General features: G+C 39.2%; 31 non-coding genes across 31 annotated transcripts; all 31 read right to left on the reverse strand.

The window, feature by feature from the left end:
• Positions 1-69: 69 nt before the first annotated feature.
• On the reverse strand, positions 70-188 carry LOC130741979 (5S ribosomal RNA). Its single transcript, XR_009020846.1, has one exon. It is a non-coding gene; the product is annotated as a 5S ribosomal RNA (ribosomal RNA).
• A 196-nt stretch (positions 189-384) lies between these two features.
• On the reverse strand, positions 385-503 carry LOC130741980 (5S ribosomal RNA). Its single transcript, XR_009020847.1, has one exon. It is a non-coding gene; the product is annotated as a 5S ribosomal RNA (ribosomal RNA).
• Positions 504-699: 196 nt separating this feature from the next.
• Positions 700-818, reverse strand: LOC130741981 (5S ribosomal RNA). The gene has a single exon (XR_009020848.1). It is a non-coding gene; the product is annotated as a 5S ribosomal RNA (ribosomal RNA).
• A 195-nt stretch (positions 819-1,013) lies between these two features.
• On the reverse strand, positions 1,014-1,132 carry LOC130741982 (5S ribosomal RNA). Its single transcript, XR_009020849.1, has one exon. It is a non-coding gene; the product is annotated as a 5S ribosomal RNA (ribosomal RNA).
• Positions 1,133-1,327: 195 nt separating this feature from the next.
• Positions 1,328-1,446, reverse strand: LOC130741983 (5S ribosomal RNA). The gene has a single exon (XR_009020850.1). It is a non-coding gene; the product is annotated as a 5S ribosomal RNA (ribosomal RNA).
• Positions 1,447-1,641: 195 nt separating this feature from the next.
• Positions 1,642-1,760, reverse strand: LOC130741984 (5S ribosomal RNA). Its single transcript, XR_009020851.1, has one exon. It is a non-coding gene; the product is annotated as a 5S ribosomal RNA (ribosomal RNA).
• A 196-nt stretch (positions 1,761-1,956) lies between these two features.
• Positions 1,957-2,075, reverse strand: LOC130741985 (5S ribosomal RNA). The gene has a single exon (XR_009020852.1). It is a non-coding gene; the product is annotated as a 5S ribosomal RNA (ribosomal RNA).
• Positions 2,076-2,271: 196 nt separating this feature from the next.
• LOC130741986 (5S ribosomal RNA) lies at positions 2,272-2,390 on the reverse strand. Its single transcript, XR_009020853.1, has one exon. It is a non-coding gene; the product is annotated as a 5S ribosomal RNA (ribosomal RNA).
• A 195-nt stretch (positions 2,391-2,585) lies between these two features.
• On the reverse strand, positions 2,586-2,704 carry LOC130741987 (5S ribosomal RNA). The gene has a single exon (XR_009020854.1). It is a non-coding gene; the product is annotated as a 5S ribosomal RNA (ribosomal RNA).
• A 196-nt stretch (positions 2,705-2,900) lies between these two features.
• Positions 2,901-3,019, reverse strand: LOC130741989 (5S ribosomal RNA). The gene has a single exon (XR_009020856.1). It is a non-coding gene; the product is annotated as a 5S ribosomal RNA (ribosomal RNA).
• A 196-nt stretch (positions 3,020-3,215) lies between these two features.
• Positions 3,216-3,334, reverse strand: LOC130741990 (5S ribosomal RNA). The gene has a single exon (XR_009020857.1). It is a non-coding gene; the product is annotated as a 5S ribosomal RNA (ribosomal RNA).
• A 196-nt stretch (positions 3,335-3,530) lies between these two features.
• Positions 3,531-3,649, reverse strand: LOC130741991 (5S ribosomal RNA). Its single transcript, XR_009020858.1, has one exon. It is a non-coding gene; the product is annotated as a 5S ribosomal RNA (ribosomal RNA).
• A 195-nt stretch (positions 3,650-3,844) lies between these two features.
• Positions 3,845-3,963, reverse strand: LOC130741992 (5S ribosomal RNA). Its single transcript, XR_009020859.1, has one exon. It is a non-coding gene; the product is annotated as a 5S ribosomal RNA (ribosomal RNA).
• Positions 3,964-4,159: 196 nt separating this feature from the next.
• Positions 4,160-4,278, reverse strand: LOC130741993 (5S ribosomal RNA). The gene has a single exon (XR_009020860.1). It is a non-coding gene; the product is annotated as a 5S ribosomal RNA (ribosomal RNA).
• Positions 4,279-4,474: 196 nt separating this feature from the next.
• LOC130741995 (5S ribosomal RNA) lies at positions 4,475-4,593 on the reverse strand. The gene has a single exon (XR_009020862.1). It is a non-coding gene; the product is annotated as a 5S ribosomal RNA (ribosomal RNA).
• Positions 4,594-4,788: 195 nt separating this feature from the next.
• On the reverse strand, positions 4,789-4,907 carry LOC130741996 (5S ribosomal RNA). Its single transcript, XR_009020863.1, has one exon. It is a non-coding gene; the product is annotated as a 5S ribosomal RNA (ribosomal RNA).
• Positions 4,908-5,102: 195 nt separating this feature from the next.
• Positions 5,103-5,221, reverse strand: LOC130741997 (5S ribosomal RNA). The gene has a single exon (XR_009020864.1). It is a non-coding gene; the product is annotated as a 5S ribosomal RNA (ribosomal RNA).
• Positions 5,222-5,416: 195 nt separating this feature from the next.
• LOC130741998 (5S ribosomal RNA) lies at positions 5,417-5,535 on the reverse strand. The gene has a single exon (XR_009020865.1). It is a non-coding gene; the product is annotated as a 5S ribosomal RNA (ribosomal RNA).
• A 195-nt stretch (positions 5,536-5,730) lies between these two features.
• Positions 5,731-5,849, reverse strand: LOC130741999 (5S ribosomal RNA). The gene has a single exon (XR_009020866.1). It is a non-coding gene; the product is annotated as a 5S ribosomal RNA (ribosomal RNA).
• A 195-nt stretch (positions 5,850-6,044) lies between these two features.
• On the reverse strand, positions 6,045-6,163 carry LOC130742001 (5S ribosomal RNA). Its single transcript, XR_009020868.1, has one exon. It is a non-coding gene; the product is annotated as a 5S ribosomal RNA (ribosomal RNA).
• A 195-nt stretch (positions 6,164-6,358) lies between these two features.
• On the reverse strand, positions 6,359-6,477 carry LOC130742002 (5S ribosomal RNA). The gene has a single exon (XR_009020869.1). It is a non-coding gene; the product is annotated as a 5S ribosomal RNA (ribosomal RNA).
• Positions 6,478-6,673: 196 nt separating this feature from the next.
• LOC130742003 (5S ribosomal RNA) lies at positions 6,674-6,792 on the reverse strand. The gene has a single exon (XR_009020870.1). It is a non-coding gene; the product is annotated as a 5S ribosomal RNA (ribosomal RNA).
• Positions 6,793-6,988: 196 nt separating this feature from the next.
• Positions 6,989-7,107, reverse strand: LOC130742004 (5S ribosomal RNA). The gene has a single exon (XR_009020871.1). It is a non-coding gene; the product is annotated as a 5S ribosomal RNA (ribosomal RNA).
• A 197-nt stretch (positions 7,108-7,304) lies between these two features.
• LOC130742005 (5S ribosomal RNA) lies at positions 7,305-7,423 on the reverse strand. The gene has a single exon (XR_009020872.1). It is a non-coding gene; the product is annotated as a 5S ribosomal RNA (ribosomal RNA).
• A 195-nt stretch (positions 7,424-7,618) lies between these two features.
• On the reverse strand, positions 7,619-7,737 carry LOC130742006 (5S ribosomal RNA). Its single transcript, XR_009020873.1, has one exon. It is a non-coding gene; the product is annotated as a 5S ribosomal RNA (ribosomal RNA).
• A 195-nt stretch (positions 7,738-7,932) lies between these two features.
• LOC130742157 (5S ribosomal RNA) lies at positions 7,933-8,050 on the reverse strand. The gene has a single exon (XR_009021021.1). It is a non-coding gene; the product is annotated as a 5S ribosomal RNA (ribosomal RNA).
• A 196-nt stretch (positions 8,051-8,246) lies between these two features.
• Positions 8,247-8,366, reverse strand: LOC130742091 (5S ribosomal RNA). Its single transcript, XR_009020959.1, has one exon. It is a non-coding gene; the product is annotated as a 5S ribosomal RNA (ribosomal RNA).
• A 195-nt stretch (positions 8,367-8,561) lies between these two features.
• LOC130742125 (5S ribosomal RNA) lies at positions 8,562-8,679 on the reverse strand. Its single transcript, XR_009020991.1, has one exon. It is a non-coding gene; the product is annotated as a 5S ribosomal RNA (ribosomal RNA).
• Positions 8,680-8,874: 195 nt separating this feature from the next.
• LOC130742088 (5S ribosomal RNA) lies at positions 8,875-8,992 on the reverse strand. The gene has a single exon (XR_009020956.1). It is a non-coding gene; the product is annotated as a 5S ribosomal RNA (ribosomal RNA).
• A 196-nt stretch (positions 8,993-9,188) lies between these two features.
• LOC130742130 (5S ribosomal RNA) lies at positions 9,189-9,307 on the reverse strand. Its single transcript, XR_009020996.1, has one exon. It is a non-coding gene; the product is annotated as a 5S ribosomal RNA (ribosomal RNA).
• Positions 9,308-9,503: 196 nt separating this feature from the next.
• LOC130742007 (5S ribosomal RNA) lies at positions 9,504-9,622 on the reverse strand. The gene has a single exon (XR_009020874.1). It is a non-coding gene; the product is annotated as a 5S ribosomal RNA (ribosomal RNA).
• Between the last annotated feature and the right edge of the window lie 15 nt (positions 9,623-9,637).

Raw genomic sequence — 9,637 nt, forward strand, 5'->3', positions numbered from 1 at the left:
CTTCGTATTCATCCGAGGCTTCTAAGAAATTAAAAAAAAAAATAAGGAATTGCGAAAAAACGGCAAAAGGGGATGCAACACGAGGACTTCCCAGGAGGTCACCCATCCTAGTACTACTCTCGCCCAAGCACACTTAACTGCGGAGTTCTGATGGGATCCGGTGCATTAGTGCTGGTATGATCGCATCCGTAAAGTTATGCGGGTTAAAACATAATATGCGTTAAACTAAGAAATTAAAAAAAAAATAAGGAATTGCGAAAAAAACGGCAAACAAGCGTGCAATTACTTTATTTTTGTCTTCAACTTTGTAGTTCACTTCGTATTCATCCGAGGCTTCTAAGAAATTAAAAAAAAAAATAAGGAATTGCGAAAAAACGGCAAAAGGGGATGCAACACGAGGACTTCCCAGGAGGTCACCCATCCTAGTACTACTCTCGCCCAAGCACACTTAACTGCGGAGTTCTGATGGGATCCGGTGCATTAGTGCTGGTATGATCGCATCCGTAAAGTTATGCGGGTTAAAACATAATATGCGTTAAACTAAGAAATTAAAAAAAAAATAAGGAATTGCGAAAAAAACGGCAAACAAGCGTGCAATTACTTTATTTTTGTCTTCAACTTTGTAGTTCACTTCGTATTCATCCGAGGCTTCTAAGAAATTAAAAAAAAAAATAAGGAATTGCGAAAAAACGGCAAAAGGGGATGCAACACGAGGACTTCCCAGGAGGTCACCCATCCTAGTACTACTCTCGCCCAAGCACACTTAACTGCGGAGTTCTGATGGGATCCGGTGCATTAGTGCTGGTATGATCGCATCCGTAAAGTTATGCGGGTTAAAACATAATATGCGTTAAACTAAGAAATTAAAAAAAAAATAAGGAATTGCGAAAAAACGGCAAACAAGCGTGCAATTACTTTATTTTTGTCTTCAACTTTGTAGTTCACTTCGTATTCATCCGAGGCTTCTAAGAAATTAAAAAAAAAAATAAGGAATTGCGAAAAAACGGCAAAAGGGGATGCAACACGAGGACTTCCCAGGAGGTCACCCATCCTAGTACTACTCTCGCCCAAGCACACTTAACTGCGGAGTTCTGATGGGATCCGGTGCATTAGTGCTGGTATGATCGCATCCGTAAAGTTATGCGGGTTAAAACATAATATGCGTTAAACTAAGAAATTAAAAAAAAAATAAGGAATTGCGAAAAAACGGCAAACAAGCGTGCAATTACTTTATTTTTGTCTTCAACTTTGTAGTTCACTTCGTATTCATCCGAGGCTTCTAAGAAATTAAAAAAAAAAATAAGGAATTGCGAAAAAACGGCAAAAGGGGATGCAACACGAGGACTTCCCAGGAGGTCACCCATCCTAGTACTACTCTCGCCCAAGCACACTTAACTGCGGAGTTCTGATGGGATCCGGTGCATTAGTGCTGGTATGATCGCATCCGTAAAGTTATGCGGGTTAAAACATAATATGCGTTAAACTAAGAAATTAAAAAAAAAATAAGGAATTGCGAAAAAACGGCAAACAAGCGTGCAATTACTTTATTTTTGTCTTCAACTTTGTAGTTCACTTCGTATTCATCCGAGGCTTCTAAGAAATTAAAAAAAAAAATAAGGAATTGCGAAAAAACGGCAAAAGGGGATGCAACACGAGGACTTCCCAGGAGGTCACCCATCCTAGTACTACTCTCGCCCAAGCACACTTAACTGCGGAGTTCTGATGGGATCCGGTGCATTAGTGCTGGTATGATCGCATCCGTAAAGTTATGCGGGTTAAAACATAATATGCGTTAAACTAAGAAATTAAAAAAAAAATAAGGAATTGCGAAAAAAACGGCAAACAAGCGTGCAATTACTTTATTTTTGTCTTCAACTTTGTAGTTCACTTCGTATTCATCCGAGGCTTCTAAGAAATTAAAAAAAAAAATAAGGAATTGCGAAAAAACGGCAAAAGGGGATGCAACACGAGGACTTCCCAGGAGGTCACCCATCCTAGTACTACTCTCGCCCAAGCACACTTAACTGCGGAGTTCTGATGGGATCCGGTGCATTAGTGCTGGTATGATCGCATCCGTAAAGTTATGCGGGTTAAAACATAATATGCGTTAAACTAAGAAATTAAAAAAAAAATAAGGAATTGCGAAAAAAACGGCAAACAAGCGTGCAATTACTTTATTTTTGTCTTCAACTTTGTAGTTCACTTCGTATTCATCCGAGGCTTCTAAGAAATTAAAAAAAAAAATAAGGAATTGCGAAAAAACGGCAAAAGGGGATGCAACACGAGGACTTCCCAGGAGGTCACCCATCCTAGTACTACTCTCGCCCAAGCACACTTAACTGCGGAGTTCTGATGGGATCCGGTGCATTAGTGCTGGTATGATCGCATCCGTAAAGTTATGCGGGTTAAAACATAATATGCGTTAAACTAAGAAATTAAAAAAAAAATAAGGAATTGCGAAAAAACGGCAAACAAGCGTGCAATTACTTTATTTTTGTCTTCAACTTTGTAGTTCACTTCGTATTCATCCGAGGCTTCTAAGAAATTAAAAAAAAAAATAAGGAATTGCGAAAAAACGGCAAAAGGGGATGCAACACGAGGACTTCCCAGGAGGTCACCCATCCTAGTACTACTCTCGCCCAAGCACACTTAACTGCGGAGTTCTGATGGGATCCGGTGCATTAGTGCTGGTATGATCGCATCCGTAAAGTTATGCGGGTTAAAACATAATATGCGTTAAACTAAGAAATTAAAAAAAAAATAAGGAATTGCGAAAAAACGGCAAACAAGCGTGCAATTACTTTATTTTTGTCTTCAACTTTGTAGTTCACTTCGTATTCATCCGAGGCTTCTAAGAAATTAAAAAAAAAAATAAGGAATTGCGAAAAAAACGGCAAAAGGGGATGCAACACGAGGACTTCCCAGGAGGTCACCCATCCTAGTACTACTCTCGCCCAAGCACACTTAACTGCGGAGTTCTGATGGGATCCGGTGCATTAGTGCTGGTATGATCGCATCCGTAAAGTTATGCGGGTTAAAACATAATATGCGTTAAACTAAGAAATTAAAAAAAAAATAAGGAATTGCGAAAAAAACGGCAAACAAGCGTGCAATTACTTTATTTTTGTCTTCAACTTTGTAGTTCACTTCGTATTCATCCGAGGCTTCTAAGAAATTAAAAAAAAAAATAAGGAATTGCGAAAAAACGGCAAAAGGGGATGCAACACGAGGACTTCCCAGGAGGTCACCCATCCTAGTACTACTCTCGCCCAAGCACACTTAACTGCGGAGTTCTGATGGGATCCGGTGCATTAGTGCTGGTATGATCGCATCCGTAAAGTTATGCGGGTTAAAACATAATATGCGTTAAACTAAGAAATTAAAAAAAAAATAAGGAATTGCGAAAAAAACGGCAAACAAGCGTGCAATTACTTTATTTTTGTCTTCAACTTTGTAGTTCACTTCGTATTCATCCGAGGCTTCTAAGAAATTAAAAAAAAAAATAAGGAATTGCGAAAAAACGGCAAAAGGGGATGCAACACGAGGACTTCCCAGGAGGTCACCCATCCTAGTACTACTCTCGCCCAAGCACACTTAACTGCGGAGTTCTGATGGGATCCGGTGCATTAGTGCTGGTATGATCGCATCCGTAAAGTTATGCGGGTTAAAACATAATATGCGTTAAACTAAGAAATTAAAAAAAAAATAAGGAATTGCGAAAAAACGGCAAACAAGCGTGCAATTACTTTATTTTTGTCTTCAACTTTGTAGTTCACTTCGTATTCATCCGAGGCTTCTAAGAAATTAAAAAAAAAAATAAGGAATTGCGAAAAAACGGCAAAAGGGGATGCAACACGAGGACTTCCCAGGAGGTCACCCATCCTAGTACTACTCTCGCCCAAGCACACTTAACTGCGGAGTTCTGATGGGATCCGGTGCATTAGTGCTGGTATGATCGCATCCGTAAAGTTATGCGGGTTAAAACATAATATGCGTTAAACTAAGAAATTAAAAAAAAAATAAGGAATTGCGAAAAAAACGGCAAACAAGCGTGCAATTACTTTATTTTTGTCTTCAACTTTGTAGTTCACTTCGTATTCATCCGAGGCTTCTAAGAAATTAAAAAAAAAAATAAGGAATTGCGAAAAAACGGCAAAAGGGGATGCAACACGAGGACTTCCCAGGAGGTCACCCATCCTAGTACTACTCTCGCCCAAGCACACTTAACTGCGGAGTTCTGATGGGATCCGGTGCATTAGTGCTGGTATGATCGCATCCGTAAAGTTATGCGGGTTAAAACATAATATGCGTTAAACTAAGAAATTAAAAAAAAAATAAGGAATTGCGAAAAAAACGGCAAACAAGCGTGCAATTACTTTATTTTTGTCTTCAACTTTGTAGTTCACTTCGTATTCATCCGAGGCTTCTAAGAAATTAAAAAAAAAAATAAGGAATTGCGAAAAAACGGCAAAAGGGGATGCAACACGAGGACTTCCCAGGAGGTCACCCATCCTAGTACTACTCTCGCCCAAGCACACTTAACTGCGGAGTTCTGATGGGATCCGGTGCATTAGTGCTGGTATGATCGCATCCGTAAAGTTATGCGGGTTAAAACATAATATGCGTTAAACTAAGAAATTAAAAAAAAAATAAGGAATTGCGAAAAAACGGCAAACAAGCGTGCAATTACTTTATTTTTGTCTTCAACTTTGTAGTTCACTTCGTATTCATCCGAGGCTTCTAAGAAATTAAAAAAAAAAATAAGGAATTGCGAAAAAACGGCAAAAGGGGATGCAACACGAGGACTTCCCAGGAGGTCACCCATCCTAGTACTACTCTCGCCCAAGCACACTTAACTGCGGAGTTCTGATGGGATCCGGTGCATTAGTGCTGGTATGATCGCATCCGTAAAGTTATGCGGGTTAAAACATAATATGCGTTAAACTAAGAAATTAAAAAAAAAATAAGGAATTGCGAAAAAACGGCAAACAAGCGTGCAATTACTTTATTTTTGTCTTCAACTTTGTAGTTCACTTCGTATTCATCCGAGGCTTCTAAGAAATTAAAAAAAAAAATAAGGAATTGCGAAAAAACGGCAAAAGGGGATGCAACACGAGGACTTCCCAGGAGGTCACCCATCCTAGTACTACTCTCGCCCAAGCACACTTAACTGCGGAGTTCTGATGGGATCCGGTGCATTAGTGCTGGTATGATCGCATCCGTAAAGTTATGCGGGTTAAAACATAATATGCGTTAAACTAAGAAATTAAAAAAAAAATAAGGAATTGCGAAAAAACGGCAAACAAGCGTGCAATTACTTTATTTTTGTCTTCAACTTTGTAGTTCACTTCGTATTCATCCGAGGCTTCTAAGAAATTAAAAAAAAAAATAAGGAATTGCGAAAAAACGGCAAAAGGGGATGCAACACGAGGACTTCCCAGGAGGTCACCCATCCTAGTACTACTCTCGCCCAAGCACACTTAACTGCGGAGTTCTGATGGGATCCGGTGCATTAGTGCTGGTATGATCGCATCCGTAAAGTTATGCGGGTTAAAACATAATATGCGTTAAACTAAGAAATTAAAAAAAAAATAAGGAATTGCGAAAAAACGGCAAACAAGCGTGCAATTACTTTATTTTTGTCTTCAACTTTGTAGTTCACTTCGTATTCATCCGAGGCTTCTAAGAAATTAAAAAAAAAAATAAGGAATTGCGAAAAAACGGCAAAAGGGGATGCAACACGAGGACTTCCCAGGAGGTCACCCATCCTAGTACTACTCTCGCCCAAGCACACTTAACTGCGGAGTTCTGATGGGATCCGGTGCATTAGTGCTGGTATGATCGCATCCGTAAAGTTATGCGGGTTAAAACATAATATGCGTTAAACTAAGAAATTAAAAAAAAAATAAGGAATTGCGAAAAAACGGCAAACAAGCGTGCAATTACTTTATTTTTGTCTTCAACTTTGTAGTTCACTTCGTATTCATCCGAGGCTTCTAAGAAATTAAAAAAAAAAATAAGGAATTGCGAAAAAACGGCAAAAGGGGATGCAACACGAGGACTTCCCAGGAGGTCACCCATCCTAGTACTACTCTCGCCCAAGCACACTTAACTGCGGAGTTCTGATGGGATCCGGTGCATTAGTGCTGGTATGATCGCATCCGTAAAGTTATGCGGGTTAAAACATAATATGCGTTAAACTAAGAAATTAAAAAAAAAATAAGGAATTGCGAAAAAACGGCAAACAAGCGTGCAATTACTTTATTTTTGTCTTCAACTTTGTAGTTCACTTCGTATTCATCCGAGGCTTCTAAGAAATTAAAAAAAAAAATAAGGAATTGCGAAAAAACGGCAAAAGGGGATGCAACACGAGGACTTCCCAGGAGGTCACCCATCCTAGTACTACTCTCGCCCAAGCACACTTAACTGCGGAGTTCTGATGGGATCCGGTGCATTAGTGCTGGTATGATCGCATCCGTAAAGTTATGCGGGTTAAAACATAATATGCGTTAAACTAAGAAATTAAAAAAAAAATAAGGAATTGCGAAAAAAACGGCAAACAAGCGTGCAATTACTTTATTTTTGTCTTCAACTTTGTAGTTCACTTCGTATTCATCCGAGGCTTCTAAGAAATTAAAAAAAAAAATAAGGAATTGCGAAAAAACGGCAAAAGGGGATGCAACACGAGGACTTCCCAGGAGGTCACCCATCCTAGTACTACTCTCGCCCAAGCACACTTAACTGCGGAGTTCTGATGGGATCCGGTGCATTAGTGCTGGTATGATCGCATCCGTAAAGTTATGCGGGTTAAAACATAATATGCGTTAAACTAAGAAATTAAAAAAAAAATAAGGAATTGCGAAAAAAACGGCAAACAAGCGTGCAATTACTTTATTTTTGTCTTCAACTTTGTAGTTCACTTCGTATTCATCCGAGGCTTCTAAGAAATTAAAAAAAAAAATAAGGAATTGCGAAAAAACGGCAAAAGGGGATGCAACACGAGGACTTCCCAGGAGGTCACCCATCCTAGTACTACTCTCGCCCAAGCACACTTAACTGCGGAGTTCTGATGGGATCCGGTGCATTAGTGCTGGTATGATCGCATCCGTAAAGTTATGCGGGTTAAAACATAATATGCGTTAAACTAAGAAATTAAAAAAAAAATAAGGAATTGCGAAAAAAACGGCAAACAAGCGTGCAATTACTTTATTTTTGTCTTCAACTTTGTAGTTCACTTCGTATTCATCCGAGGCTTCTAAGAAATTAAAAAAAAAAAATAAGGAATTGCGAAAAAACGGCAAAAGGGGATGCAACACGAGGACTTCCCAGGAGGTCACCCATCCTAGTACTACTCTCGCCCAAGCACACTTAACTGCGGAGTTCTGATGGGATCCGGTGCATTAGTGCTGGTATGATCGCATCCGTAAAGTTATGCGGGTTAAAACATAATATGCGTTAAACTAAGAAATTAAAAAAAAAATAAGGAATTGCGAAAAAACGGCAAACAAGCGTGCAATTACTTTATTTTTGTCTTCAACTTTGTAGTTCACTTCGTATTCATCCGAGGCTTCTAAGGAATTAAAAAAAAAAATAAGGAATTGCGAAAAAACGGCAAAAGGGGATGCAACACGAGGACTTCCCAGGAGGTCACCCATCCTAGTACTACTCTCGCCCAAGCACACTTAACTGCGGAGTTCTGATGGGATCCGGTGCATTAGTGCTGGTATGATCGCATCCGTAAAGTTATGCGGGTTAAAACATAATATGCGTTAAACTAAGAAATTAAAAAAAAAATAAGGAATTGCGAAAAAACGGCAAACAAGCGTGCAATTACTTTATTTTTGTCTTCAACTTTGTAGTTCACTTCGTATTCATCCGAGGCTTCTAAGAAATTAAAAAAAAAAATAAGGAATTGCGAAAAAACGGCAAAAGGGGATGCAACACGAGGACTTCCCAGGAGGTCACCCATCCTAGTACTACTCTCGCCCAAGCAAACTTACTGCGGAGTTCTGATGGGATCCGGTGCATTAGTGCTGGTATGATCGCATCCGTAAAGTTATGCGGGTTAAAACATAATATGCGTTAAACTAAGAAATTAAAAAAAAAATAAGGAATTGCGAAAAAACGGCAAACAAGCGTGCAATTACTTTATTTTTGTCTTCAACTTTGTAGTTCACTTCGTATTCATCCGAGGCTTCTAAGAAATTAAAAAAAAAAAATAAGGAATTGCGAAAAAACGGCAAAAGGGGATGCAACACGAGGACTTCCCAAGGAGGTCACCCATCCTAGTACTACTCTCGCCCAAGCACACTTAACTGCGGAGTTCTGATGGGATCCGGTGCATTAGTGCTGGTATGATCGCATCCGTAAAGTTATGCGGGTTAAAACATAATATGCGTTAGACTAAGAAATTAAAAAAAAAATAAGGAATTGCGAAAAAACGGCAAACAAGCGTGCAATTACTTTATTTTTGTCTTCAACTTTGTAGTTCACTTCGTATTCATCCGAGGCTTCTAAGAAATTAAAAAAAAAAATAAGGAATTGCGAAAAAACGGCAAAAGGGGATGCAACACGAGGACTTCCCAGGAGGTCACCCATCCTAGTACTACTCTCGCCCAAGCAACTTAACTGCGGAGTTCTGATGGGATCCGGTGCATTAGTGCTGGTATGATCGCATCCGTAATGTTATGCGGGTTAAAACATAATATGCGTTAAACTAAGAAATTAAAAAAAAAATAAGGAATTGCGAAAAAACGGCAAACAAGTGTGCAATTACTTTATTTTTGTCTTCAACTTTGAAGTTCACTTCGTATTCATCCGAGGCTTCTAAGAAATTAAAAAAAAAAATAAGGAATTGCGAAAAAACGGCAAAAGGGGATGCAACACGAGGACTTCCCAGAGGTCACCCATCCTAGTACTACTCTCGCCCAAGCACACTTAACTGCGGAGTTCTGATGGGATCCGGTGCATTAGTGCTGGTATGATCGCATCCGTAAAGTTATGCGGGTTAAAACATAATATGCGTTAAACTAAGAAATTAAAAAAAAAATAAGGAATTGCGAAAAAACGGCAAACAAGCGTGCAATTACTTTATTTTTGTCTTCTACTTTGTAGTTCACTTCGTATTCATCCGAGGCTTCTAAGAAATTAAAAAAAAAAATAAGGAATTGCGAAAAAAACGGCAAAAGGGGATGTAACACGAGGACTTCCCAGGAGGTCACCCATCCTAGTACTACTCTAGCCCAAGCACACTTCACTGCGGAGTTCTGATGGGATCCGGTGCATTAGTGCTGGTATGATCGCATCCGTAAAGTTATGCGGGTTAAAACATAATATGCGTTAAACTAAGAAATTAAAAAAAAAATAAGGAATTGCGAAAAAAACGGCAAACAAGCGTGCAATTACTTTATTTTTGTCTTCAACTTTGTAGTTCACTTCGTATTCATCCGAGGCTTCTAAGAAATTAAAAAAAAAAATAAGGAATTGCGAAAAAACGGCAAAAGGGGATGCAACACGAGGACTTCCCAGGAGGTCACCCATCCTAGTACTACTCTCGCCCAAGCACACTTAACTGCGGAGTTCTGATGGGATCCGGTGCATTAGTGCTGGTATGATCGCATCCGTAAAGTTATGCGGG

The sequence above is a fragment of the Lotus japonicus genome, chromosome 2 (genome assembly GCF_012489685.1).
Source record: "Lotus japonicus ecotype B-129 chromosome 2, LjGifu_v1.2".
In the NCBI taxonomy this organism is placed as follows: domain Eukaryota; kingdom Viridiplantae; phylum Streptophyta; class Magnoliopsida; order Fabales; family Fabaceae; genus Lotus; species Lotus japonicus.